The sequence below is a fragment of the Equus caballus genome, chromosome 26 (genome assembly GCF_041296265.1).
Source record: "Equus caballus isolate H_3958 breed thoroughbred chromosome 26, TB-T2T, whole genome shotgun sequence".
Taxonomy (NCBI): Eukaryota; Metazoa; Chordata; class Mammalia; order Perissodactyla; family Equidae; genus Equus; species Equus caballus.
This window is the reverse complement of record NC_091709.1, coordinates 47677731-47703356: the sequence shown is the minus strand read 5'-3', so window position 1 is coordinate 47703356 and position 25626 is coordinate 47677731. Positions and strand designations below refer to the sequence as shown.

General features: G+C 56.0%; 2 long non-coding RNA genes across 2 annotated transcripts; one reads left to right on the top strand and one right to left on the bottom strand.

The window, feature by feature from the left end:
- The first annotated feature begins 993 nt into the window (after positions 1-993).
- On the top strand, positions 994-12961 carry LOC138920859 (uncharacterized). The gene is made up of 6 exons (XR_011432786.1): positions 994-1612; positions 6786-6915; positions 7406-7548; positions 9441-9573; positions 11884-11962; positions 12381-12961. It is a non-coding gene; the product is annotated as an uncharacterized lncRNA (long non-coding RNA).
- Positions 11729-20971, bottom strand: LOC111770847 (uncharacterized). Its single transcript, XR_011432785.1, has 3 exons — positions 20557-20971; positions 12584-12772; positions 11729-11984 (listed from the first exon to the last, which is right to left on the bottom strand). It is a non-coding gene; the product is annotated as an uncharacterized lncRNA (long non-coding RNA).
- Positions 20972-25626: the final 4655 nt, after the last annotated feature.

The following is a 25626-nucleotide window of genomic DNA, read 5'->3' as shown; positions in this document are numbered from 1 at the left end:
CTAAGTCAGGGGGCTGCAGGCCACACCTCTGAGCCCTGGAAGGGACAGTCTGACATGGGGGGCCGTGATTCCCACCCTGAACTGTTACCTCGGCTCAGACGGCTCTGGGGCGGGATCTCCAGATGCCAAGTGGACGCACTGATGCTGCTCCAGTGGCTCAGGTGGAAGGGACCAGAGAACAGCAGAGCCATTGGGAAGGCACACCAGATCACGAACTCACACACAGGTACATGTGCATGTGCCCACACGCACACACTCATGTGCACACACATGCACAGACACATGTGTCCCACACACATGCACACACATGTGTGCACACACATTCACAAACACTTGCCCCCCCACATGCATGTGCACACACACAGACGCACCAACGAAAGGGAGCGCTTCAGGCAAAAGGAAATGACGCTAAAGGGAAGCTTGGAGGTCAAGGAAGAAGGGAGGAAGAGCCAGAGAAAGGGTAAATAAATAACTAGAAGCAAATATGATTGTACAAATTAATAACAATGATCATGACAGTGACTCCCAGGGTTTAAACTGTAAGCAGAATTAAGACATAACAACGACAGTGAAAGAGTCGGGTGGAGATGGAATCCGGAGTTCGGAGTCGCTGCGTGTCTGCAAGGAGGTGGCAGGACCATTTACACTAACGTTAACAAGTCAGAGATGCACGTCGTCACCCTGAGGGCAGCTGCTGAAAGAAGAGTAAAGGGATTTATAACTGGCGAGCTAATCGAGGATAAACACGGAATGAAATTCATCAATCCGAAAGAGGGCAAGAGCGGAGAGAGGGAACAGGGCCCAGGCGAGAGAAACAAAACAGCAAGGACGAGGCCAGTCTGAAGCCGAATGATTCAAACGTCGAGAACCAGGTGTTTCAGGGAAGAGCGAAGCCTGTCTGACAGACTCGGTGGGAGCCGCGCCCTCAGCGCAGGACGTGGGAGATGGACGTTGAAGGAGAGACCAGGCGCGCGGACCCGGAAGAGAGCGGACAGTCGTGTTGACACAGCTGGCGCAAGAGTGTGGGGACACTGAGGCCAGGGCTCTGCTGGCGCTGAGGGGAGGGGGTCTCCTCACGCAGGACGGCCCACCCACAGGAGGACGCGTTCTATGTCGATGGCTTTGCTACCCTGGTCTCAAACACGGGGAGCACGGCGGCCGAGTCACAGGCGGAGACAGACCCACGGCCGGCGCAGAACACCGCAGACTTCTCCCTTCCCGCCCGACAGGACGAGCAGGCGAGAAGACGGACTGACGGAGGGGCTCAAACAACAGTGACCTCGCTGATACACAGACAATAACCCCCGCAGCGGGGAGCGGCGGACCACGCCAAAACCACGGAGCCCGGCCACCAAGCGAGCAGAGCTTGCGCAGGATTTTCCTGTGTCATCCCTGCGCAGTGGAACAACCCCATCCGATACCAGGGGTATTTTTAAGTCACCGTCAGAGTCATGTATCTACTCTTTAAATGTTAGATTTGTGCATCCTTGTTGTCAAGTAAAATCAGCTGATAATTTTCTTTTCTACTGAACGTACCCCGTATATGACAAAGGGCCCGCCCCCAGAGTGGCTTTCTCCAGCTTGATTTGTGGATGGACACGCGTGTGCCAAGGTCAGTTTAAACACGGAGGGAAAGGTCCATGTTTTTCTTTTCTTGCTATTTCAAGCACTGCAGTGCCGAACATGCTTTACGTGTTGTGCGTGTGTGCATGTGCGTGTGCACGTGTGCTTGTGTTTGTGCACGTGTGTGCTCATGCATTTGTGTGCTCATGCATGTGTGCATGTGTGTGTGCAAGTATTTCTCCAGAACAGATTCTGAGAGCTGCAAGCACGGCTGCGAGGTGAAAGGACGTGTGCGCTGGGGTCTGGCTGAGGGCAGGAGCGGGCTGCCCACTGGGCAAGGAGAGGAGGGTCTGGACTTCTCGAGGCAGAGGTGGAGCGAGGACTTTAGGACGAGGACGCACCCAGGAGAAAGGCCGGTCTCCTGGGGAAGTGGAACCAGAAGTACAGCGACAGGCAGGCCCGGGCAAGTCGGCATCTCCCCACCCGGCCCCTAAGGTGTCGGGGGAGGACACGCCGGCCTAGGGGGGCTGACCCCGGACGATGACACAGGCCCCTGAACCCCAGCCACTCTGTCACGATGGCGCCTGACCAGAGACCAGAACATGGAAGGAACTGAACAGGCCCGCGGTGGTCCCTGGGTCACTGTGAGACCTCCAAGGAGAAAACTGGGCAGCAAGACACCAAAGGAAGAAGAGAGGAGGCGGCTTTGTCCACCTGGGTCGTCTGTGTAAATACCGCCAATTCTGGGTCGTCCTCCGACCTGGGCAGCTGACCTTCCTCTCTCCGGGACGCATTTCATCCTGGGTCCTCAGGACTCCAGCTCCCCCGCCCATGCCCCTGCACGGTGGGCTGCCCCGGGCCCAGCCCCAGACCCTCCTCTCCTCCCCCTACGTGGCTGCCTGGGGCTCCTCCAGATGCCCCCGCTCCACGTCCGGAAAGGCCTGGTGCACACGGTCAACGCAAGTCCGTCCTCCCCCTGCACCGTTTCTCCCACAGTTGGAAGCTGATCACGCGTCCTTGCACCCCGTCTTCCAGCTTTTCCACACTCCATACCTCCTGAGGTCCTTGCCTCTGCACCCTGGGCCAAGCCCGCATCACCGCTTCCAGATTGTTCCCACAGCCGCCTAAATGGTGCCCTGCTTCCCCTGGCCCTCACCCTCCCCTGCAGTCTGCCCTGAACAGTCTCCAGAATGCTCCTTCTGAAAACAAGTCAGGCGACACTCCCTCCCCTCCAAGCCCCACATGTTCCCGATTCTCTCCCCGTCAAAGCCCACGTCCTCCCATGACTGCAGGCTCCTCGGGAGCCCCCAGGCACCCCCTCCAGCCACACTGGCCCCACGTGCCTTGGGCTGAGCCCTGGGCCCCCAGGAAGCCCCTCCCCACTCGCCCATGTCAGCCCTGCTCCGTGACACCCCTCCCAGCCCCACCTGGGCTGTCCTGGTACCCAGCCATGCAGCCCTGGTCAAGCCCTTGGTCCACTCTGGCTGGTCCACGCAGCCCCCAGGGTGGAGCACTGACCACGACTTCTCTTCTGTTTCCCCAGCACGTGGAGCCCCACTTCCTGCACTCAGCAGGTGCTCCAGCAGGTATGGTGAAGACTGCATGGAACTCGCCTGCTGGAGGCCCTCCTGGCCCACCCTGCCCCACCCCTATCCCAGCTGCCCTGCAGGGAGCAGATTCTGCCCCCACCTGTCCTCAGCCTGCGCGGGAGGGACCCGGCGGAGAATGTGTGCTCACCCTCTGGTGGCGTCTGTGGGGCGGCACGGTCCCGACGCCACGGCAGCTGTGGGCAGCCTGGGTGGTGCCTTCACACTGCCAGCAGGGAGGGGAGGGAGAGGAGGAGCCGTGGGGGGCGTGCGGCCAGGGCAGCAGAGAGCGGGACAGCATTAGTGAGAAGGCGGGTGCCAGGCGTGACCTCCCCGGGGTCTCCCCACCAGACCTCGGTGAAGACCCTCGGGATGAGGAAGCACTGAGGAGGCAAGACCCTGGCCGGAGCGGGTGACCGTCCCACCCCAGCAGGCAGCCCAGAGGCGAGGGGGCAGCAGACCCCAGCTACTGACTCAGGGAAGCTCTCTCTGTATCCGCTGGGGCTGGAGCCCCCCAGCCCTGAGTCCCCAGCTGCCATGTGGGTCCTTTCATACCTGGGCTTTGGGGGGGGTGGCCTCCAACCCCTGACCAGAGCCTTCCTCTCAGCAGCTCTGGGCGCGTTCCCAGGGTGCTTTTAGTCTCACAGAACAGAGGACGGCCTGCGGCCCACCCGGCCATCCCAACAGTGCTGGGGTATGAATGTTTGATGAGGCTGTGCAGACATGCCAGGCTCCGTTTGCAGCCAGGAGGTGACAGGCGGAAGGAGAAAGAGAACAGCTCGTTCCGGCAGAAATCCCTGCCAGCTGCGGCTGGGAGGGCAGGTGGGGGTGCCTGGGGGCTCCAGTGGAGTGCAAGAGAGGGCTTTGTCCCTGGATCCCAGAGCGTGAGGTCTCAGAAGGGGCTGCAGCGTCTGGAGGTCAGGAAGGGCCCCATGAGAAGGGGCGGGCATCCCCACCCCAGCCCCAGTGCTCTGCACACCCGCTTTCTTCCCAGGGTAGCCGTGGTCACTGCTGCGTGGTAGGTGCTGGCTCTGAACCAAAGCTGACACGCCCAGAGTCCCCACGGCAGCAGTGGTTGGGTTTTTTGCTCTCCAGCCACCCCGCGGGCTCCCTGGAGCAGGCCCGTGAATGCATGACCTTCCGGAAGGCCAGGCTCAGGCCCGTGCCTTCCCGGGTGACCAGGGCCAGTCCAGCCTCGTGAGCCTTGCCTTGCCCCCGTGTGAAGCGGGTGGACAGCCCCGTGGGAAGGCAGCTCCTCCTCCAGGGCAGTGACTGCGCCTTTGCTCCGTGTTTCTACTAGAGGAAAGTGGGCGAAAGGAGCAAGGACATTTGCCAGGAAAACAAGCCTCTGCTCTTCCCACCAGAGAGACCCTTTCTCGTACAGAAACCTAAACATCTTGACAAACGTACTTTACAATATTTTTAGAGCTCGGCCAGGCTGACTAAGGGAGGCAGTGGGAATCCAGAAGCAACTAGAAAGAGAGTTCATTGTGGTCAGAGAGCTCTGTGACCCGGAACCCAGACTGTGAAAGGCCCTAGTGGGGAGAGGAAGCCTGGAGCTGGGCAAGGAGAGGGGTCCAGATGGAGACCACCCTGTAACACTGGGTCTTCCACACACTCAAAGGAAAACCCTGACCCTCAGAAGGATCTGGGTGGAACAGGAAAAGGAAAGGAAGAAAAGGAAAGAAAGAAGTCTGCTCTGAGAACTCTCAGCACGAAACCCGACTCACATAGCACGGGGCCAGCGGGCACACCCCTCATGGCGAACCAGGAAACGCAAGACAAAAACGTGGCTCCACATGGTCCCCGGGTGGTGGCGACTTGATTAATATGCTTAAAAAACCAAAGAAGTTACTGGAAATAGATGGACAAGAGACTCTCAAAATTGAGAAGGCAAAAAAATTATAGAAATAAAAAAGGATAAATGAAACTGAAAACCCAGCAAAGAGATTGAGTAGCAAATTAGATGCAGATGTCTATGAAATTAGTGAACTGGAAGATATATTTGAAGAAGCCACCCAGACGGCAGCACAGAGGAACAAAGGTTGGGAAACAATCTCTCTTCAGTGGTTAGCATTGTCTGTGGAGGAAAAAGACCCCACGGGGTGCAATCAGGGCTTCAGAAGAAGAAAGAAGATAAAACGGGGCTGAGGTAACCGTGAGGAGAGAGTGGATGAGAAAGACACCGTTCCTCAGATTCTACGAGTTTAATTGATCTCACAGGGTGAATATGAAGAGAGCCATGCCTGGACAGATCATGTGGAGACTAGAAAATTCCAAAGACAAAGAGAAGATTACAAAAGCAGCTAGAGAGACAAGAACGAGTAACTTGATTAAATAGCAGTCAAACTGGCATCTCGACAGCAATGGTGGAACCACGGGACAGCGACACTTTCAAAGGCCTGGGCGAAAAGGGCTTTCAACCAACAATTGTTCATCCCATGAAACTCTCTTTTAAGAATGAAGGTGAAACAAAAACATTTGTAGTTAAACAAAAACCAAGGCTTCCACTTCTAGCCACCATGGAATAACTGGGTCTAGAGTTACTCTACCACCTTAAATAACTAGAAAGGTGGACAAAATATGAAAAAAATGTTTTGAGACGTTGGACAACAGGCAGCATCGGATAGTGGCCTCTGGGAGATAGGGCCCCTTTAAGTGCCCCCAGCTTAAAGTCTTGCTGAGTTGAAGGCACAGTTAGGATTTAGGGAGGCCAAGGCAACTAGAATTTGCAGGGCCAAGTACCAGAGAGGAGGGAGCTCCAGGCAGCGGTGGGGGGGAGGGAAGGAGATATTGAGAGGGAACTGCTGGGGGTCCCCTCAAGTCCAGCACTGAGTACTGACCTCTGTGTGCACGTGAAGAAGCCGTCTGTACCCGGGAAAGAGCCACTGGAAGGGAGTGTGCAGAACAGGCCTGGGAGTTCACGTGGGGAGAGGGTTGTCCAGGCTCCATGAGCCAGAGTGCAAGATCTCCCAACCCGCAGGGCATCAGTGGGGTCTTCAGAGGGCGTTCTCTCCATGATGGGACCAAATTAGCCCCAGAGGAGAGGGCCCACAGTAATGAAGCTTGAAAGCCTCTAAAGGACTCCAACAAGACCCAGAAATACCTGAAGCAATACCCAAATCCAGCACTCAACGGTGCAGACCTCCCAACGTCTGGAGTTCTACTGAAAATTGACGCACGTGGAAAGAAGCAGGAAAATATGATCCATAACCAGGATCAAAATCAATCAATAGAAACAGACCCAGAAAAGACGGATGATAGATCAGTATACGAGAACGTTAACACAGTTATTATAAGTAGATTCCATATGTTCAAGAAGGTAGAGGAAAACATGAGCATGAAGGGAGATGTAAAAAGACCCAAAGTTCTGAAGATGAAAAATATACTTCTGAGATGAGAAATGCACTGGCCATCCCAGGGACATGATAAACGCCCACCTCAGAACGCTGAAAGAATTATTTTATTAATATAAACAACTGGCAGCATTCCTTTCTTTCTCAGTGGCACATAAAATAGTGGTACTTTCCCAAATTGGGTGAAATATGGTAATAATGTCTATTACAACCCACCTGGTATTTATTTACCTTTGGAGTGTAACGGTCACTTTATCGATTCATTCGTCTTTCATTTTAGAGATGAAGTTGGCAAGAGGGAAAGTCACCTCCCATGTTGACTCATTTATTCACTCGTCAAATGGGTTCTGAGGATTCTGGATAAACCCTGAACTGTGCCACCCAGAAGTCACCACGCTGAGGACGACAAGGTATATAAACCAGTAACAGTACATGAGACACTGCAGGAAAAGAGGGAGGGTGAAGTGAGACAGAAGTTCAGAGGCAGGAGGTCAAGCTTGGCTCCATGGAGGAAGTGGAGCTTGGGCTGGGTTTGGAGGAGGGGACGTTTGACGCGTGAAAGGGGCGGAGAATTTCAGGTGAAAGGCCTGGGCTCCACCAGCTCCTGGTGTGAATTTTTTTTTTTTGAGGAATGTTGTCCCTGAGCTAACAGCTACCACCAATCCTCCTCTTTTTGCTGAGGAAGACTAGCCCTGAGCTAACATCCATGCCCATCTTCCTCCACTTTATATGTGGGACGCCTACCACAGCATGGCTTGCCAAGCGGTGCCATGTCCGCACCTGGGATCTGAATTGGTGGACCCCGGGCCACTGAAGCAGAACATGCGAACTTAACCACTGCACCACCAGGCCGGCCCCCCTAGTGTGAATTTTGAAGGGCCCTCCCTCTGTGTGACCCAGACCTGCAGGTGCACTACTTGGCTGGCAGACAACACCTCTGGAGTGAGGAGTTACTGAAACAAGGCCTGAAGTGTGTGAGGTCGGCTTTGGAACTGGGCAGCGAGCCCGAAGGAGCTCCAGGTGCTGCTAGCGAAGCCTTGAAGGTCAGTGACGATGCGGGGAAGTGACCGCTGTCCTCTAGTAGCAGAAAGGTTGGTAAAAATATTCCCTGGGGAAATCTGGACAGCAGAAAACACACTGCATGGGCTCGTGGATTTCACTAAAGACGTTTCCGGGCAGAATGTCATAAGTGCCAGCTGGTTTCTCTCAGTGGCATAGCACAAAGTATGGATGAAATAATGAAGGAACTTTCTATTTTTGAACAAAATTTAGAGGAAATATAAAGGAGTCAGGATTTGGCTAGGTTCAAAGCAGATTCTTACCAGAGTCTTTAAACCAGCAAAATGTCCCCAAAGTGTGAAAATGCCCCGTTATGGACTCAATGTTTGTGTCCCTTTGAAATCTGTATGTTGAAATCCTAATCCTCAATGTAATGGTATTAGGGGGTGAGGCCTGGGAAAGTGACTAGGTACGAGGGTGGGGCATCATGAATGGGATTACTGTCGTTCTAAGAGGCTGAAGAGACCAGAGCTCTCCCCCTCCACCACAGGAGGACTCAAGGAGAAGACAGCTGCCTTTGAGCTAGGAGGTAGACTCTGCTCCCCAGATGCCAAATCTGCTGGCACCTCAGTCTTGGACTTCCCAGCCTCCAGAATTGTGAGAAATAAATTCTGTTTTTATGAGACACCTAGTCTATGACATTCTGTTATAAAAGCCTGATGTGACTAAGACAAACCCCATGGCAAGGATCAAATTCAGAATCCTGCCAGTCAAACATGGTCTTGGGGCAAAGGTCAGATTAAGAGTGTGGCTTCCATACCTTTTGTTGAGACTTCAGAAGGATTTAAGGCTAAAACTTTATAAGGATATCTTTTGTCTAATGGAGTGTACCCCCCATAATATACATAGGCAATCCATGAAGTTTTTAAGAGAATTGTAGTGGCAGAAGCACTGCCACTTGGAATAAGAGAGACAGTTCAAAATGAAAAGAGGTCTCTGGGACATCAACCTCCTATTCTCAGGAGGCAGACTAAGCAAGGTCCTCAGGTGCAAATATGGACAATTTCTAATGGAAAAGGAAGGATGACTCTGGAGTCAAGAGCACAGAGGCAGAGGCAAGAACAGAGGAAACCACTTGTAAGGAGGGCACTCAGACCTAAGTAGGTACATCTCCTGCCTCTGGAGCAGGGGGATTGTTGCCCTGGCAGGTGGTTCTCCTCTGGGTGGACCATGACCAGTCTGTGCCACCCACGTCCCCTCCTTTTTGGTCAGGAGTCTCTATCCTGACTGTCCTTCCTCCCGATCATGTGCTTGCTGTGTGGAACAGAGACTTCGACCCCTCTTGTCTGTAGCTCTTCAGATCAAGAGAAATTGCACTTGAGGAAATATCCTGGGAATAAACTTGGGGACTTTGAGGCCCTGGACCCTGTTTAGAGGATGAGATTCTGGACCTTGAGCTGATGCCATAATGAGATGAGACCTGGGGGACACTGAGGGAGGGAATGTGTGTATTTTGCATATGGAAGGGATGTAAATACTACAGCCAGAGAGAGGTATTTTTCAAAGGTGGCCTCCGCAATGTTTCCCATTCCACATGAAGAGACTTGCCACACCCGCCTCAAGTGGCAGGTCTGTCTCTCCACCTTCTAAGCTGTCAAATGAGGGAAAGTGGAAACTTGGCCGTGCTTTGCCTAAGACAAGTGTACAGAAGAAGGGACACGAATGAATTCACGAAGTGGGAAATCACCCGCTGGGGGAAGACACATGGCTAGAACAAACAGACTTGGAAAATAACATAAGCAGCTGTATTTGTTTAGGAACCTTCTCTATAAAATCAAACTGTTTAGAATTGCTCTATTTTAACTATATTCTGTTTTATCTAACATTTACAAAGAAGGCTCAACAATTAATGTACGTTTTGAATTATTTCCTTAAGAGATTTGCAATGCCCTCAGGCTGGATCACAGGCTTCCTTTACTCCACAGCCTGCTGTGGCCATCACCGCCCCGTCTATTGACAGTCTTGACCACCCAGAGGGACGAGAGGATTGGAGGCCATCACGACTGAAGGTTGGATTTTTAAAGTTCCTGTTCTCTTTCCATTTGTTTATACAAATACTTCGTTTCAGGCACAAATCCCCTAGAAAAATAGATGTTAAGGAAGGGTTCAAGCTCAGTGCAGGCCAGCGGGTTACAGCAGGCCCCTGTGTGTCCTGGCTCCTGGCCCGAGGTCTCCCGGGGAAATGCAGATGGAGTTCCTGAGACTGAGGACAAAAACTCCCAGAAAAGGCAGTGGGGGTTTTGGGGGGACCCTGAGCAGGGGGTCTCTGTGTGGGAAGGGGCCTTTGGCTGCCTGGTGGCCTCCCTGCCAGGCTGGAGGATCCAACTGTAGGCAACTGGGGAGCCTCTGCATTCGGAAGGGGAGAAACGTGGGGCCCTGGAGCCCATGACCGCGCTTGCTGCCTCTGTCTCCCTCCCCGGGGGTTTCTCTCTGGTCTTGATGAGCATCTTAGTCTCTGCCCACCATCTTCCGCCCCAGGCACAGTCCTGAGCCTGGGCTGAAGCCGCACAGCCAGGGCGAGAGCCCCCAATTTCCCAGCTCCGATTTGGGATCGGGAGGAGGGCACCACGAGGCGTCTGCTGGTTGGGGGTGGGGTGCTGCATGGGAAGGGGGGGATGCAGTTTGGGCAGGCATGGGGTAGGGGTGTGCGTGTGTGTGGGAGCGTGTGTGTGTGTGTGTGTATGCAGGGGAGTGTATCTGTGTGGGCGGGGTGTGCACAGAGGATGTATGCGGAGGTGTAAATGCGTGTGTATGTGGGGGAGGAATGTACCGAGCTGAATAGCGTCTTCCTAAACTTCACCCTCACCCGGAACCTGTGAAATACGATCTTTGCAGATGTAATTGTTATGATGGAGTCATACTGGAGAAGGGTGTCCTTAAAAGAGGAGGGAGGGGCCGGCTGAGTGGCACAGTGGTTAAGTTCGTGTGCTCTGCTTCAGCAGCCAGAGGTTTGCAGGTTTGGGTCCCAGGTGCAGACCTATGTACCGCTCATCAAGCCGTGCTGTGGTGGCGTCCCACATATGGAACAGAGGAAGATGGGCACAGATGTCAGCTCAGGGCCAATCTTCCTCACCAAAAATAAGAAGAAGAGGGAAATTTGGACACAGAGACACAGACACACAGGGAGGCAGAGGCTGGAGTGAGGCAACCAAAAAAGGGTTCCTGGCAGCCACCAGGAGCTGGAAGAGGCAGGAAGGGTCCTCTAGAGCCTTCAGAGGGAACGCAGCCCTGCCCACACCTGGATTTGGGGCGTCTGGCCTCCAGACTGCGAGAGAATCAATTTCTGCTGTTTTGAGCCACGAAGCTTGTGATCATTTGTTACGGCGGAATACAGCGTGTGTATGTCAGCGTGTGGGGGCGGGGGATGGTGCGAGGGAGTGTCAGCGTGCGTGAATGTGTCTGGGGTACGTGGGTGTGGGTGTGCGTGGGATGGTGTGTGCACAGGTGTCAGTGTGTGTTTAGGGGTCGGTGTGTGTGGAGATGCAGGTGGGAAGCGTGTCTGTCTGGGTGCAAATGTGTGTGCACACGTGTGTGATATGTGCATGTGGGATGCACACGTGTGTGCTTGCGTGATGTGTGCATGCAGGAGCGTTCATGTGTGGGTGTGGATTGTGTGCAAGCAATGGTGGAATCACAAGTCCACAGTCGCAGTAGGAGTTTTATGCATGTTTTTCAAAAACAAGACAACCATAGTAGCCAAAAATTAGAAGGATATAAAGGAATGAGCTGGTTCTATTTGGAAAGATCTCTTCAATATGTTGTTTATCCAATATGTCAAGATTTGGAGCCGATTACAGCGTGATCTCATTGATGTTTAAATTTATACGTGAGCACACACCCCCACACCCTTTGCATGCACATTTCTGAAAGATTACACACGGTTACAATAGTGAGAACAGAGCTGGGGTTGGTGGGGGTGGGATGGAGAGAACCTTGTATCTCTAATTTTATTCCCTTTATTGTGTTTAATTTTATCATGCACACATATTAGTTTTATACCAATTTAAAAAAAGAAGAAAAGGAAAAAAGAAAAATCAGTTTAAAAATCTGGTTACTTAACTCTCCTTGCAAAGGTATCCAGTTGGTTTCCCAATTACTGTGTCAAGTCAAATCGGCGACAGGATTAATCACTGCAAGTATTTTCAACAGAGAGAAGAAATAGTATTTAGACATCAATCCATTTATTAGGAAAATTGGAATGTGCACCAGAACTCGACAAACCTTGCAGGGGAGAAGCTTGTGTGAACTCCCTGCTACTTCCTTTTAGAAGCCTTTTTATCTCTGAGAATTCTCACAGCCTTGTCTCTTCATCTTCCCAGGCTCAGTGGCGGGGGCGACAGGATATTCTTAGATCCAATTGTCGTAAAGTGGACGGCCCGCGTCACTCCCGCTCTCACGGTGAGTCAGAGCCGCGCGCTCGCTGTGGGAGGGAGACGGGCGCTGCCTCGGGTTTGGGAAAGGAGGCACCTGTCCTCACTGCTAGGTGCCCTCTCGTAGGGTCTCAGCTCCTTCCCCAGGGCCACACCACCCTATGGTCACCAGGAAAATATAAACCTGGGCTCGAACTCTGGGCCTGCGTTTAATGGGGTGGGGTGTGGGCAAGTCTCCTGACAGATGGTGATGGTCATCCCGCCTGGGGGCTCTGCTCAAACACCCCCCCACCGTCCCCCGAGCCTGTCCTATCACCCTGGACCTCTTCCCTCAGTGTCCTTGTCACTCCCAGACCCACTGCGTATTGTCTGTGGTTCATCTCCCCCTGGAGACCAGAGCTCCACGGAGGCAGCATTTGCCCTTTTTCTTCTCACTGTCACACCAGAGTGTCTGCAAGAGCGCCTTGGACACGCCTGGCGGGGACATGACCACTAGCTGGGGCCCACATCCCCACTGCCTGGCCTTGAGCTCGTGTGGCCCAGAGCCTGGTTCTCCCACACGAAGCGGGCAGGAGAGACGCCCGTGCACGGGGCTGGACCCTCTCAGCTGACAGAGAAGGAAGTAGAAGAAGCGTGTGGACGCGCTGACCCTTCCCAGGGGTCGGCACGAAGGTCCAGAACAGGACTGCTGGCTCCACGCGCCGTCACGCCCATCGTGCTTTTCCTCTCCTCTTTCCACGTAACGCTCCCTTCCTGGCGCAGAAGCTGACAGTGTGGGGGCTTCTCACTCACTCGGGGACTCGGCTCCCAACCGCCTCAGAAGCAGCTTGCTTGCCACCTGTTGAAGATGAAGCCGCCGAGGCCCAGAGAGTTTGCACAGGTAGCCGGGACGCGGGGTCCGAAGTGGCCCAGCTGGGGAGGAAGGCCAGAGGCACGAGGACACAAGTCCCATCCTGGGGCTCCCACAGAGGAGTGGTCTCCCCTGCCCACGAGCCCTGGTCTCCACGAGCTGCAGCCCGGGGTGGAGGTAACAATGTCTGAATTGAGTAAAAGACAGTGGCGATGTGTGTAACAGAGGGAAGGGACCCGGGCCATGCACACACACCCCGGGGGGCGCTGATTAGAGCAGGAATCAAGAGGACACACCCTGAGGATGGGACCTTTGGGCTCAGAGCTCAAGGCTGAGATGCAGGGGGCGGGAGCAGGCCTTCCGGCCAGTAATGTGAGCCAGAGCGAGGGGGAGAGTCCACCCCAGCCACAGACTCATTACAGAACCAGGGCCCCCTCCGGTCATGACAAGCCCTGGTGCTAACACAATGCAGACATGGACCCCACAAACACTCACAAGGTGGCCAGGGTCAGATTCGGAGCCCCCACCCGTCACTGGGGCCTCGAGGGCACAGCCAGACGGAACCCCACTCACTCGTTTGCAGGGACTGCTGCCCCGGCGCCCTCGTCCCTTGTCCCTCACCCCCCCATCAGGATATGACTCGCGTGCAGTTTTGTCCTCACAGATGCTGGGAGAGCTCCACGCTGAATTCACGACGGGGCAGAGCAGCGGCTTCGAGGAAGGAGAGCCCAGCGGGGCAGGAGGACGAGCTCGCCCTGCCCGGGTGCCACCCACACAGAGAGCCCCCAGCCTCTCTGAGAGGAGGCGCCTGTCCCGTTTGGCTCGGGCAGCAGTAACAAACGGCCACAGGCTGACGGCTTGAACAACAGACGTTCGTTCTCTCACAGTCTGGGGGCTGGACATCCGAGATCCGGCTGTCTCAGGGCTGGTTCCTCTGAGGGCTCGCTCCTCGGTGTGTAGACACCGTCTTCTCCCTGTGTCCTCGCATGGTCGAACCTGTGCGTGTGTCTGCGTCCCCATCCCCTCTTCTCATAGGGACCCCAGTGAACGGGATTAGGCCACCCTGGTGACCTCAGTTTACCTGAATCACCTCCAAACATAGACACATTCTGGGGTCCTGAGAGTTAGGAATGTGAATTTGGGGGCACATTTCAGCCCATAACAACCCCAAACCCCATTTCCTGAGGCTGAGGACGGGGTCAGGGGCCGCCTCTCCAACTCCAGCCCACTGCCCTGCTGGCCTCACTCCCCCACGGGTGGGCGGAGAGGCCGTGGGCATGTCTGGAAGTTTCTGGAGTGTAGATCACCAGCTCCCAGGGCCATAGCAGGCTCGCAGGAGGGTGCTAGAAATTTCCCAGCAGCTCAACCAGCCGCGCCCAAGGTTCCTCCCAGCACCGCAGCCAGGAGGCCAGGAACAAGGGCAGGAGCCCAGAGCCCCGTGCAGACACCTCTGCTGTGGACCAGACAGTCCCAGGTCACATCTTCACGGTCTGGGTGGGGGTGGGGACTGTGCCCGGGTCCCAGGACTTCAAAGGTCCAGCCCACGTGTGCCACTCCCACCGCCTGGGCCCACCGCCCCTCCCCACCACACGGCTGCGTCCCCTCCACACGGGCGCCCCTGCCCTTCACACGCCCTGTGTCCCCTCTGAGCTCCTGCATCCAGCCCGGGCTCACATCAGTGTCTGAATGACTTTTAAAATCGTAAGAGAAACAAAGAACTTTGAGATTGAAGTAATATTTTCATTTATAGTATTAATACGTTGGTCTTCACGTCAGCACGGTTGTTACAAAGAATATTTCCCAGTTTTTACGGAGGGCGCCCAGGAAGGTAGGAGGGCCCTTGGGGGTCAGGGGGCCCCACACCCCATCAGCCCCTCGTGTGTCCTGGCAGCCTGGGCCCCGGGGGTCCCAGGGTGTCTGCTGGCAGGACCCTCACCCCTAGCTCCCAGGTTCCCACACTAGGCAGGAGCCCAAAGCCACGTGTCGAATTGAGTTTCTTCAATTCCTATTGAACTGAGTTTGGGAAAGGCTTCTGATTCTGAGAAATTCCCCTGGGAACAGGCCACAGCTGCCCCTTCTCACCTGAAAAAGGTGCAAATCACTTGCTGGTCCCAGGGGAGAGGTGGGCACAGCTGGCGGGCCCAGAGCTGGGGACTCTGAGCAGAGCCAGTGGGTGGGGGGCCCGGGCTCCCCCAGCCTTAGGGGAGGAAGGGGTGCTGGGGGAGGTCTGGGGGCAGCTAATGAGCAGGGGCGTCTGCAAGGAGACCCTCCAAGGAGCCCTCCCGGGGCAGCTCCACCCTGTCTGGGGAGATTTAGGACCACAGCCCAGGAGGAAGGCAGGGCAGGCGGGCGGGCATGTGGTCTCCCGGGAGGGGCCAGTGGGGTGTCCTCTGAACAGGCCTGTGCTTTCGGGCACCCAGCCTGCCCCTGAAGCCTCCGATTCTGGAAAGCCGCTTCCCCCGCCCACTGGGGCTGCCGAGCAGGAGGACGGTGCCTGTCCCCCTGTGCTGTCCCTTTGGGCAGAGCTCCACTCGGGGAGAAAGTCGCCTTGGCAGAGACATGAGGGCAGCAGACTGTGCGCGCATTTCTGCATCTAAGAGGGAAACACAGCCAGCCAGGCTCTGGCAGGAAGGCAGTCCGCCCCCTACTACGCAGCGGTGGGGTCACGCTGCAGTTCTCCTGGCCCACAAAGGCCGTCAGAGATGCTGATCCAGCTCACAGATCCACTTTACCGGAAGAAGCAAGGACGACGGCAGAGCTCCCAGCACACGAGGTGCTGACTCACCAGGGGACATTTGGAGTCGTGCAAAAAGCCTTAATGTGTGGCCCTGCGTCCGGCCCAATCTGATCCAGTCTGAGAGGCTGGAACTGACCCTCGGTCTCGCATCCTCAGGGAGCCCAGGCTGGGACACTCTGTGCTCCTCCTTCACCCGCGCACAGAACACTGCGCCTGTGACATTTCCCACCCCAAAGGTCGGGGTTTCGCCCACACTAAGCAATTCTCCGACACCACCGGGTGCCCTACAATTCAATTCGGTTCTGACACCATCTGCCTGTGGAGTAGATAGCAGCGGATCCCGCAGGTTAAGGGCTCAGCCCCACAAAACTGCTCCCCACTTGAGACGCCAATTGCAAGCCTAGGTTGTCGCCTGTGCTTCTGAAGGACCCTCTACAAATCGGAGGTTCCCACGACCCCTTCCTCGGTTCAATTAATTTGCTAGAGCAGCTCCCAGAACTCAGAGAAACATCTGTGTTTACTGGTTTACTATAGAATAAAGGATACAGAAGAACAGCCAGATGCAGAGACACACAGGGTGAGATCCAAGAGGGTCTTGAGCTAGGAGCTTCTGTCCCCTTGGAGATGGGGTGTCACCCTGCAGGTATTTGGATGTGCTCACCAGCCTGGAAGCTCCCTGAACCCCGTGCTATTGGGGTTTTATGGACGCTTCCTCACGTCGACATGATCAACCCTTACCTCCATTTCCAGCCCCTCTCCCCTCTCTGGATCATGGCTCCACCGAGGAGCCCACCCAGGATCACCTCACTAGGACAAAAGACACTCCCATCACCCAGGAAAGCACAGGGATTTCAGGAGCTCTGAGGCAGGAACCGGGGGCAGAGACAATGTGTTTACTTTTGGTCATTTCACATCAGGCCCCTTTGCGGGGTGGAGTCCCAGGACATCATCTCTCGTTCCAGGCTCTGGACCAGCCCCTGGGGGATGCAAGGGGCATCCCACCCCACCGGAAAGGCTGACCAGCCTGAGCAGAGGGCCCAGCGGGGCTCCAGGGGCCCCACCAGCCCTCCTGCCCTGATGCCAACAAGACAAATCTGCAGCCCAGGACCCATGAAACCAGGAAGCTTCCTCCTTGTCCCAGAGATCCCAGCCAAGCTGCTCCACCACCTAACAAGCCCAAAGACCCCACAGGCCCCCACAGGACTCCCCAGGCACGGGTGGATTCCGGTCCTTTGTCTTGGGGGTTAGAGCTGAGCTCTATCACAGTCAGCGCAAGGAGTGGGACCTGCTTTCCTGGAAGGGGCAGGGGGGCAAAAAGTGAGCGGGGGTCTCCAGGAATGGGGAGGGAGCTTTCTTGTCGTCGAAGAGAGGAGGACAGGAACAAGGGACAAAAAGACACTGCCACTTGTGGAAGGTGGAGAACCCAGCCAGCTTACATTTCCAGCAGATGGAGGATGGCGCAAGACACAATTAGCTAATGGGATACGGGACAGGCGCGACTCGGGCGCTGCGTGAGGGGCCGGGGATCAATGGAAGCGCTGTGTCTGAAATGTAAATCAGCACGAAAGACTCCCCATCGATTGCAGAGAAGCCCAGCAATGACCCCAAAGCCCCGTTCACAGTGCCCAGCCACAGGGCTGGCCTGGACAGACGGACGGACAAGCTGGGCTCAGTCGGGATGCACCAAGGGGGGCACAGGAAGTGGCTGGTTATGTGCTGCCTGCTCCCAGCCTGGAATTCACAGGGAAGAAACCCTGTTCCCTCCCTCCCCTAGGGGCCCCCATCCTGAGACCACCCATCCTCGCCCAGCCCCCCGCTGTGCATTTCCCCAGAGCTGAGGGCCAGGGACAAGCAGAAAACCAAGGGCCTCGTACATTTCTGCAAACCCAGTGGCCCAGGCTTGGCAGGGCACTTGGTGGGGTGGGGGGTACGAGGATTCACACTCACCCCAAACTTCAAGGCCCTGTCTCACTCACATCTCACCACGACGACCCACAGAGCCGCCACCCCGTCCCCTGTGGGAGGGTCCCTCTTGCCAGGAGCCAGCTTCCGTTTGTGCCTGAAAGAGGACTCCATGGGGGCCGATCTGTGGCAGTGGGTGTCGGGACTCTATGTGCAGGGGTTCACCGGGGTGCCTGCCTGTCTCAGGGGGACACTGAGGGGTCTGTCTGTCTTTGAGAGATGTTGGGTGCCTGCCTGTCTCAGGGGGACACCAAAGGGTCTGTCTGCATGGAGAGAACTTGGGGTGTCTGCCTGTCTCAGGAGGACACCAAGGGGTCCGTCTGCCATGGAGAGACGTTGGGGTGTCTTCCTGTCTCAGGGGGACACCAAGGGGTCCGTCTGCCATGGAGAGACGTTGGGGTGTCTGCCTGTCTCAGGGGGACATCGAGGGGTCGATCTGCATGGAGAGATGTTGGGGTGTCTGCCTGTCTCAGGGGGACACCAAGGGGTCCGTCTCCATGGAGAGACGTTGGGCGTCTGCCTGTCACGGCGAGGGCACTGAGGTCAGGCCCCGGGCTCAGAGAACGAGGTCTGGCTCCCCGCAGTGTGTCTGAGCGACGCCGCCCCTCCCACACGGGGGTGGGGCAGTTCAGATCTCTGCTGCCCACACGCTCGCAGTCACAGGAGCCAGAAGCGGGTCACACAGGGTGCGTCTGGGGCAAGGAGGGGTGGGAGGCCTGAAATGCAGGTTCCCAGGCCCGGAGCCGCACTGTCAACAAGCCTTCCCCGCGGGGTCCCCCGGGGGGCTCTGGCACACCAGCTTTGCGGAGGACGAGGCAGAACGGCGGGGGTGCCTGCCCCCCCGCCCGCGGCTCAGGGCTTTTAGGGGACAGGTCCTCTGGGACTCAGGAGTAGGCGAGCCCCCCGCCCTGCGCCGGATGAAGAAGAAGAAGCATGCGCAGTGCGGAGCCCCGCTCGCCGAGATCGCAGACGGCAGCTGTATTTCCGTCGGCCGCGATGAAGACGGTCCACGCAGCCTCTCGGAGATGGCCGGGGCCGACGGACCAGCGCGGCGCGGAGCGCTGGAATGCAGCGCGCGTCTCCCACGGCGGGAACCTGGAAAGCCCACCCAGGGGAGGAAACGAGGATGCTCGTCGCTGGGGCGGGGTTGGCTGGAAGTCTGTTCCTGGAATTGGACGGTGGTGCGCGTGTGCATGGGGTCGTCAGGCTCAGCAGCGAGCGCCCAAGGCCTGATGCGCTCCGCCGCGCGCTGATCGCCACTTCAGTTCCGCGGATCTGCACAAAATTCTGTGAACCAGGCTCCCGTCCCGCCGCCTCCTGCAGACCGTGCGCGACCCAGTCTTTGCCACCAGGTGTCGCCTGGAAAACGGGTCCCCACGGGCACCCGGAGGTGAAGGCGTGTCCCTGCTCAAACGCATTTGGGGAACCTGAGGCTAAGGGGGTGCACGCTGCTTGCCTGTAAGGCCCTGACCCCAAAGCGATGATCGCTGGACACGGAGGCGCGGCGTCTCCACCGGCGCCCGCGGGAGGCGGGTTTCTTTCCGGAGCGGCTGGCGCGGCGGGGCGGCTGTGCGCGCCGGCCCTTCTTTCTCCTCTTTGTTCGGAAATGAGGCCCAGGAGGCGGGGGCTTCCCACGGCGCACAGAAAGGGCAACGGAGACGTAACGGCCGAATGTGTGCCCCACGCCCGGAGGTGTCGTCGCCTCGCGGAGCAGCGCATGGGGACGAGCGGGCCGGTGCCGCTTCTGGAAAGGCGCTGCCCCTCGTCGACCGCTGAGCGGGGCCCCTGCCATCCCGCTGCCCTCGTCGTCCTTGGGGCCCCTGTCATCATGCGGAAGCCCGCAGGACAGGTCTGCCTCGCTGCCTCTCACATCCCTGATGGGCGTCCAGTGCGCAGTATCAGGAGGACAGACAGAAGAGGGAGAAGCCATCCCTCTGGCCAGTGTCCGGAGCACCAGGCCCTCAGAGTGTTTAGGAAACTGCCCCCTGCAGACCCGCCCGCCCCCCCACCCCCCCGGTGGCCAAGCCCTCCTTCTCCCGTGAAGCACCAGCATTTGGTGGTTTTCTCTCTCCCTCAGAAAAAGGATGGAAATAGAAGCTGTGACTGTTGCTGTCGCTGTCAGATGGTCACGGCAGGATCTCTGCACGCCTTCTGGCAAAGATAAATGTAACATCACCGACAGCAAACACACAGTCGTGCTCACCAGCCTGTGATAGACGGGTACGAATCATGGTGCCAGAGACATGGGGACGCAGGGACGCCGACCAGTGGCCTCCAGGTGGGCTCGGGCCACCATCCCCACTGTCCCCTCGGCTCCCTCACAGGGTGTGGGACTCTGCCGCAGGACTGTGGCCAGGGCTGTGCCTGCTGCCCCCCGCACCGGTGGCTGACGGTGGGAAGGACCTGACTATGGGCGGAGGCTGAGGTCCTGGTTGTTTAGGGCCAGGAAGACCACCCTGGGACAGAGACGGGGCCTAGGATGAGGATGGGGCATGGACTGGGATGGGGACAGAGATGGGGCCTGGCACAGGGCCCAAGGCAGGTGGCCTGGAATGCCACCCTGCTTCCTTCATTTCATTGTCCTGGAAGGACACATGGGCAGCACACTGTCCCTTCCCAGGCCCAAGGTGTGAAGCTGCCAGCCTCCCACTCAGGAGGAGACTCAGCCAATGACCAAGGCCTGTGGCAGCCGAGCAAACAGAAAGCACAAGAGGGGAGAACCCCCTGCAGACCACCGAGGCCTCGTGAGCCAGCAGTCAGAGAGGACCCCAGCACAGAAAGGCGAGAGGACCATCAGGAGGAGGTGCAGACAGATGGAACCAGAGCAGAAAGTCAGGAGAAAATGAGGGAGGGAGATGGAGGGGGGAGCAGGTGGGGTTCCAGAGAAATCCAAATGCAAGAGTTGGGGGGCACTGTGGGAACCAGACCTCCAGCTGCGTGATCCCCCGCCCCGAGCAGAGGAGCCGTAAACCCGTGGACGAGGAGATGCAAGCCCACACAAGCAAGGATCCTTGACGCCTTTGGGGAATCAACCAAAACAATTAAATGGAAGAGAAAATAATCAAACACATACCTGGAAATAGTCCCCTGGGCTGAGACAGGATGTGCTCACGCAGGGTGAACGTGGGCTGAGTGGCTCCGGCGCAGCAAAGACTGCAGCCGGATGCCGGAATGGGTTCAGATGGCAGGAGCTCTGAAGACCACAGGGAGCGCTGAAGACAGGGAAGCTGCTGGAGGAAGACGAGAGCTGGCCCACAGAGGCGAGGCTGGCCCGGCGGGCTCTCCCCCGACGTGTGTGCGGCCTGGGCACCTGTGCAGGGGCTGGACATGGAGACCCCTTGGCGCCTGGCACTCCCTCCTGGCTGGGGACCCACAAGTGGCCCAGCGTCTTCTCCAGGCTCGTCTCCTCCTCTGAAGATGGAGGTGATGATAGTTCTGATCTCATGACACTGCAGGGAAGATGAAGTGAGTCACTGCCTGTGAGGACTGTGGCACCGTGCCTGTCACACAGCAGATGCTTCCCACTCTGGGGCCAGTCACCTTATTATTATGTGGCTGTCCTTTGTAGGAATGAACCAATACAAAGTCAACTTCCACAATCTGAGTTTTCTCCAGTTCTAGAAAATGTACTTCCCAGGGCTGGTGTCAGACGGGACACTTTAATTTTCTAGAAACAGAATGCCCAACTCCAACTGGCTTGAACATGAATTTGTTAATACGTATTGACTCTCGTAACTAGACAGTCCAGAGGTAGGGCAGGCTTCAGGTGTGATCAGGTTTCCAGTCGCATCTCAACAAATATCTGTTTATGCAGTCCTCCACCTGTCAGTCTTATCCTCAGGGCAGCTTCCCTCATGGTGTCAAAGTAGCTGCAGTAGTTCCAGGCTTCACACCCACACACCACACTGGGAGGGAGAGAGAGAACAAGCTACTATCCCAGACTTACCAGTAGAGACCATGAAACTGCCCTGTGGTTGAGGTGGAAGCCCACTCCTGAACCTGGGGCCAGTGGGAGGGCAATTCTGATTCAGCTAATCAGAGCACCACCCTTGCTGGCGAGGGGTGAGTGTCCCCAACATGGGCTGCTTGGGGGAGGGTGGAAACCCAGCCAAAATCAGGGTAGTTACCAAATGGTAGGGGGAAGGTGGTTGGGCCAGCAAACCCAGAGTCCGTGCAGTGCAGCCTCCTGCCCAAATAAGATCACAGGAATCCAGCTGGGCTCAGCTGCCAGGCCTGGGGCAGGGCCTTGCCTCCTCCAGCAGTCCATCCTCAGTGTCTGTCCTGTCCCAGGACCGGGAGTCATTCTCAAACCGCGTCCTTCACCCCGGAGTTCACGTCAAATCTCCTGCCTCTGCTTGAAGCAGCCCCGGGCAGCTCCGCTCCAGCCCGTGCCCAGACGGCAGACCTGTGACTCCGACACGGCTGCCCAGTTCTCGCTGGGAGAGGTCTCACTTGTTCTCCCTGGAAACAAAGCTGCAGGGACCCACGTAAGACTCACCCCTGCCGGTGTTTTTTGTTTTGCAACTTTTATGTCATAGAAAATAAGCCGTCCCTTCTTTTTAACTTTATAAATCACCAAATCAGGGTCCAAGGAGCCCTAGAATGCTCAACTTGAAGGGAACCCTCAACTGCAGGGGAGGGAAGGTTGGGGCCCAGAGAGAATAAATTATGTCCCCAAGGTCAGGAGCAGCAGTGGTAGAACCGAATCTCACCCCAAACGGACTCATTAACACGGACCTCCAGGCATAGAGCACCTCAGGAGTCCAGGCGCCCGTCACATGCACAGTTTCCTTCACGGTCAGACGAGGAAGGAGCGTGTGCTTCAGACAGGAGCACGGCTGGGATGCCACACGCTCTTTTGGTGAACGAGGTGAACACACACTCCAATTAGCGTGTCAGCCCTCGGAGTCCTGCTGGTCCCAGCTGCCCGGGACGTAGGCGGCCGGAGCTCACAAAGCGGATGGAGTGCAGGGTCTGGTCGTCACCGAGGCTGAGACCTTCCCGGGACGCCCGCCAGTTCCTGCCCTGGCAGCCGTGTGAGCCTGGCCACCAGAGCGAGGAGGCCCATTTGACAAATTAAAGATGATGAAGGGAAAAGTCTCTGGAAATTTCCGTCCGAGTCGGGGACCAAATCTGGTCGCCCCCCAGCAGGATGCAGGCAGCTGTCTTCCTGCCAAGAAGCTCAGCGGGGTGTGTTTCCACTGGGCCGGCGAAGGAAAAGTCAGCTCTCAGCGCCGTGTTGTTGTTTAGACCTGAGACATGTTCAAAGACAGGATTCGGAAGACGTGTTTGTCCTAAAAATTGTGACTTGCTCCATCTGAGCCGTTTGCTGTGCGACGAGACTGCGTGAAATTTAATCAGGTCCCATGACACCGCCTCTGCGGGTGTTTGCCCCTTTAAATTGTTATGTATGTTTGCAGATTTGGACATTTTCAAAGTACATTTATCATTGTAAAATCCGGAAAGAACTTTGACACACTCTTGAGGTAAATGCAAGAGGGCACGCTGTGGTCTGTGGCTGCCCCCTCGCCTGGAGCACCCACAATTCACAGATTTTACCAACTCCCCAGGATTCCGATTTCTTAGATTGCCATGTGTTTTTCCCTGCGGCGTTATTGGGAACACAGATAAAATGCACACATTTAAACTGGGCGATCTCATACATACGCACCTGCGAAACCATCACTAAAATCAGGGCCCTGAAGGTGTTCACCCCAGGCTGCTCCCTGCCCCTTGTGATCTCGCGTCCCAGGCGACCGCTGGCCTGCTTCCCCTCCCTGTTAGGCTGCATTTCCCAGGCGCTCCTGTCAGTGGGGCCATCAGCCTGCACACCTTCTGGTCGGGGTCGTGACGTGACTCAGCAGGGTTACCCTGGGACCCCACGTGGCTGTGTGGTCTGGTCGTTCCTCCAACTGTGCCCCGTCCTCCTCTGACGCACCTGGTCATGGGCATCGGGGTCAGCTCTGGTTTTGGGCGATGACAAATAGGCTGCTAGGACCGTTTGCTTTTGTTTCTCCTGGGCAAGCGCTGGGAGTGGAGCAGCTGGTCAGGCGGAAGGCGGCTCTCTAACTTTTCAAGAAAATGCCCATTTCTCAAAGCAGCTGTGTCTGTTCTGGCCCCACCACAGTGGGGGCCGTCCCAGCCACTCCCCCTCCTTGCCCACCCCTGGCGCTCCGTCATCTTCATTCTGTTTTCATTCCCGCCGTCCTGCTCGGGGTGGAGGGCTCACTCTGGGGTTTAGTCTGTGTCTGTCTCCCCAGGGAATAATGACACCTTTTCATGTGCTTATTTGCCAGAGGTAAAATCTTTGCTGGATTTTTTCCTAATATGGATTTTTCTTTTCTAAAAAAATAAGCTTTCTTTTTATAACAGTTTTAGATTTATACAGAGATTGTAAAGAAAACACAAAGATTTGCCACACCAATTGCACTCAGTTTTCCCCCTTTTTAAACATCTTGCATTAGTATAGTACATTTGTTACCATTAATGAACCAATATTGATATATTGGTACTAACTAAGGCCCATGCTTTATTCAGATTGCCTCGGTTTTTCCTAATGTCCTTTTCTGTCGGGGACTCCATGCAGGACTTTACATGACATTCAGTCATCACGTCCCCTCCGCTCGCCCCTGGGCTGTGACAGTGTCTCAGACTTTTCTTGCTTTTGATGACTGTGACAGTTTTGGGAGCACTGGTCAGGCATTTTTGGGGTGCCCCTCAGTTAGGATTTGTATGATGGTTTCTCCTGGTGGGACTGGGGTCGTGGGTGGTGGGAGGAAGACCACAGAGGTGAGGTGCCCTCTCACCACCTCACACCCAGGGGGCGTGCCGTCCACGTGGCCTGTCACTGTGGGTGTGGGCGTGACCCTTGGCGGAGGGGCGTCTGTCAGGTGTCTCCACTCGACATCCCTCCGTCCCCCCACTGTCCTCTGTGGGAGGAGGCGCCCGCACAGCCCACCCCTAGAGAGAGCGCAGGCGGGCTCCCTCCCTGAGGACGGAGGAGCCACGTAAGCCATCTGCACCCTCCTCAGAGATGGACTCTTCCCCCGTTTACTCACCAGTCATTACGTCAGCCAGACTCCTGGACATTCTCTCACCCTTAGGGCCATAACCCAGCACGACGTTACTCTGGTGCTGAAACTGTTCCGGCTCCGGCCCCTGGGAGCTCTCAGGGCGGCTCCTGGGTCCCTCTGATGCACCCCGTCTGTGTGGAGTTTTTTGGTGTTTTGTATTTTTTATAGCACTTCCTTACTTTCTGGCACCACAAGATGCTCCAGGCTCATCTTGGGCATTTCCTGCCCTAGTCCTGGATCAGCCGTTTCTCCAAGGAGCCCTGGTTCCTTGCACTGAAATAAGGTGTTAGAGACCAAGATCTGGGCACTGGGTGTGCTCATTGCTGCTGGGTGTTGTTGCTGCTGGACCCTCTCAGCTGACAGAGAAGGAAGTAGATGTGTGTACGTTAACTCACGCGTGTGCACATACCTGAAATACGTCCATACATCGCCATCTGTGTCTACATTAAGCCAGACATTTGCAGCTCCAATTCCTCACCAGGTGGATCATCCAGCCTCCTCCCCTGGCTTATCAGCGACCTCCCGCTCTGACAGTGAGACACCTGGCTCCCGGCATCTGCCATCCACTCACTTCTCTGTTCAGTCCCAGTGTCCATGTGCAGCAGTCCCAGAATTGTTAATCATACTCCCGGGAAACGACCTTGTCACCTTACGTACCGTTTCTTTTGCCTTTAGTCTCACAGACTGACTCATCTTCAAAACTGGTTATTTCTAAAGGCTCCCACCCTCTTTATAAGGGTGCTTTATACACTTGTGAGCCAGGTAGATCGTTTTGTCACATTCCGGATCTCACATTCTGAGATCCCCCACCTCCTAAATGGTTTTAAATTTGCACACAATAAGGTGTGTGCTCTTTTGCTGTAAAGTTCTTTGGGATTTTTTCCTTTTTTAAGATTGGCCCTGAGCTGACATTGCTGCCAATCTTTCTCTTTTTTTTTTTTTCTCCCCAAAGCCCCAGGACATAGTTGTATATCCCAGTTGTAAGTCCATCTAGTTCTTCTATGTGGGACGCCACCACAGCATGGCTTGATGAGCAGTCTGTATGTCAGCGCCCAGAATCCAAACCGGTG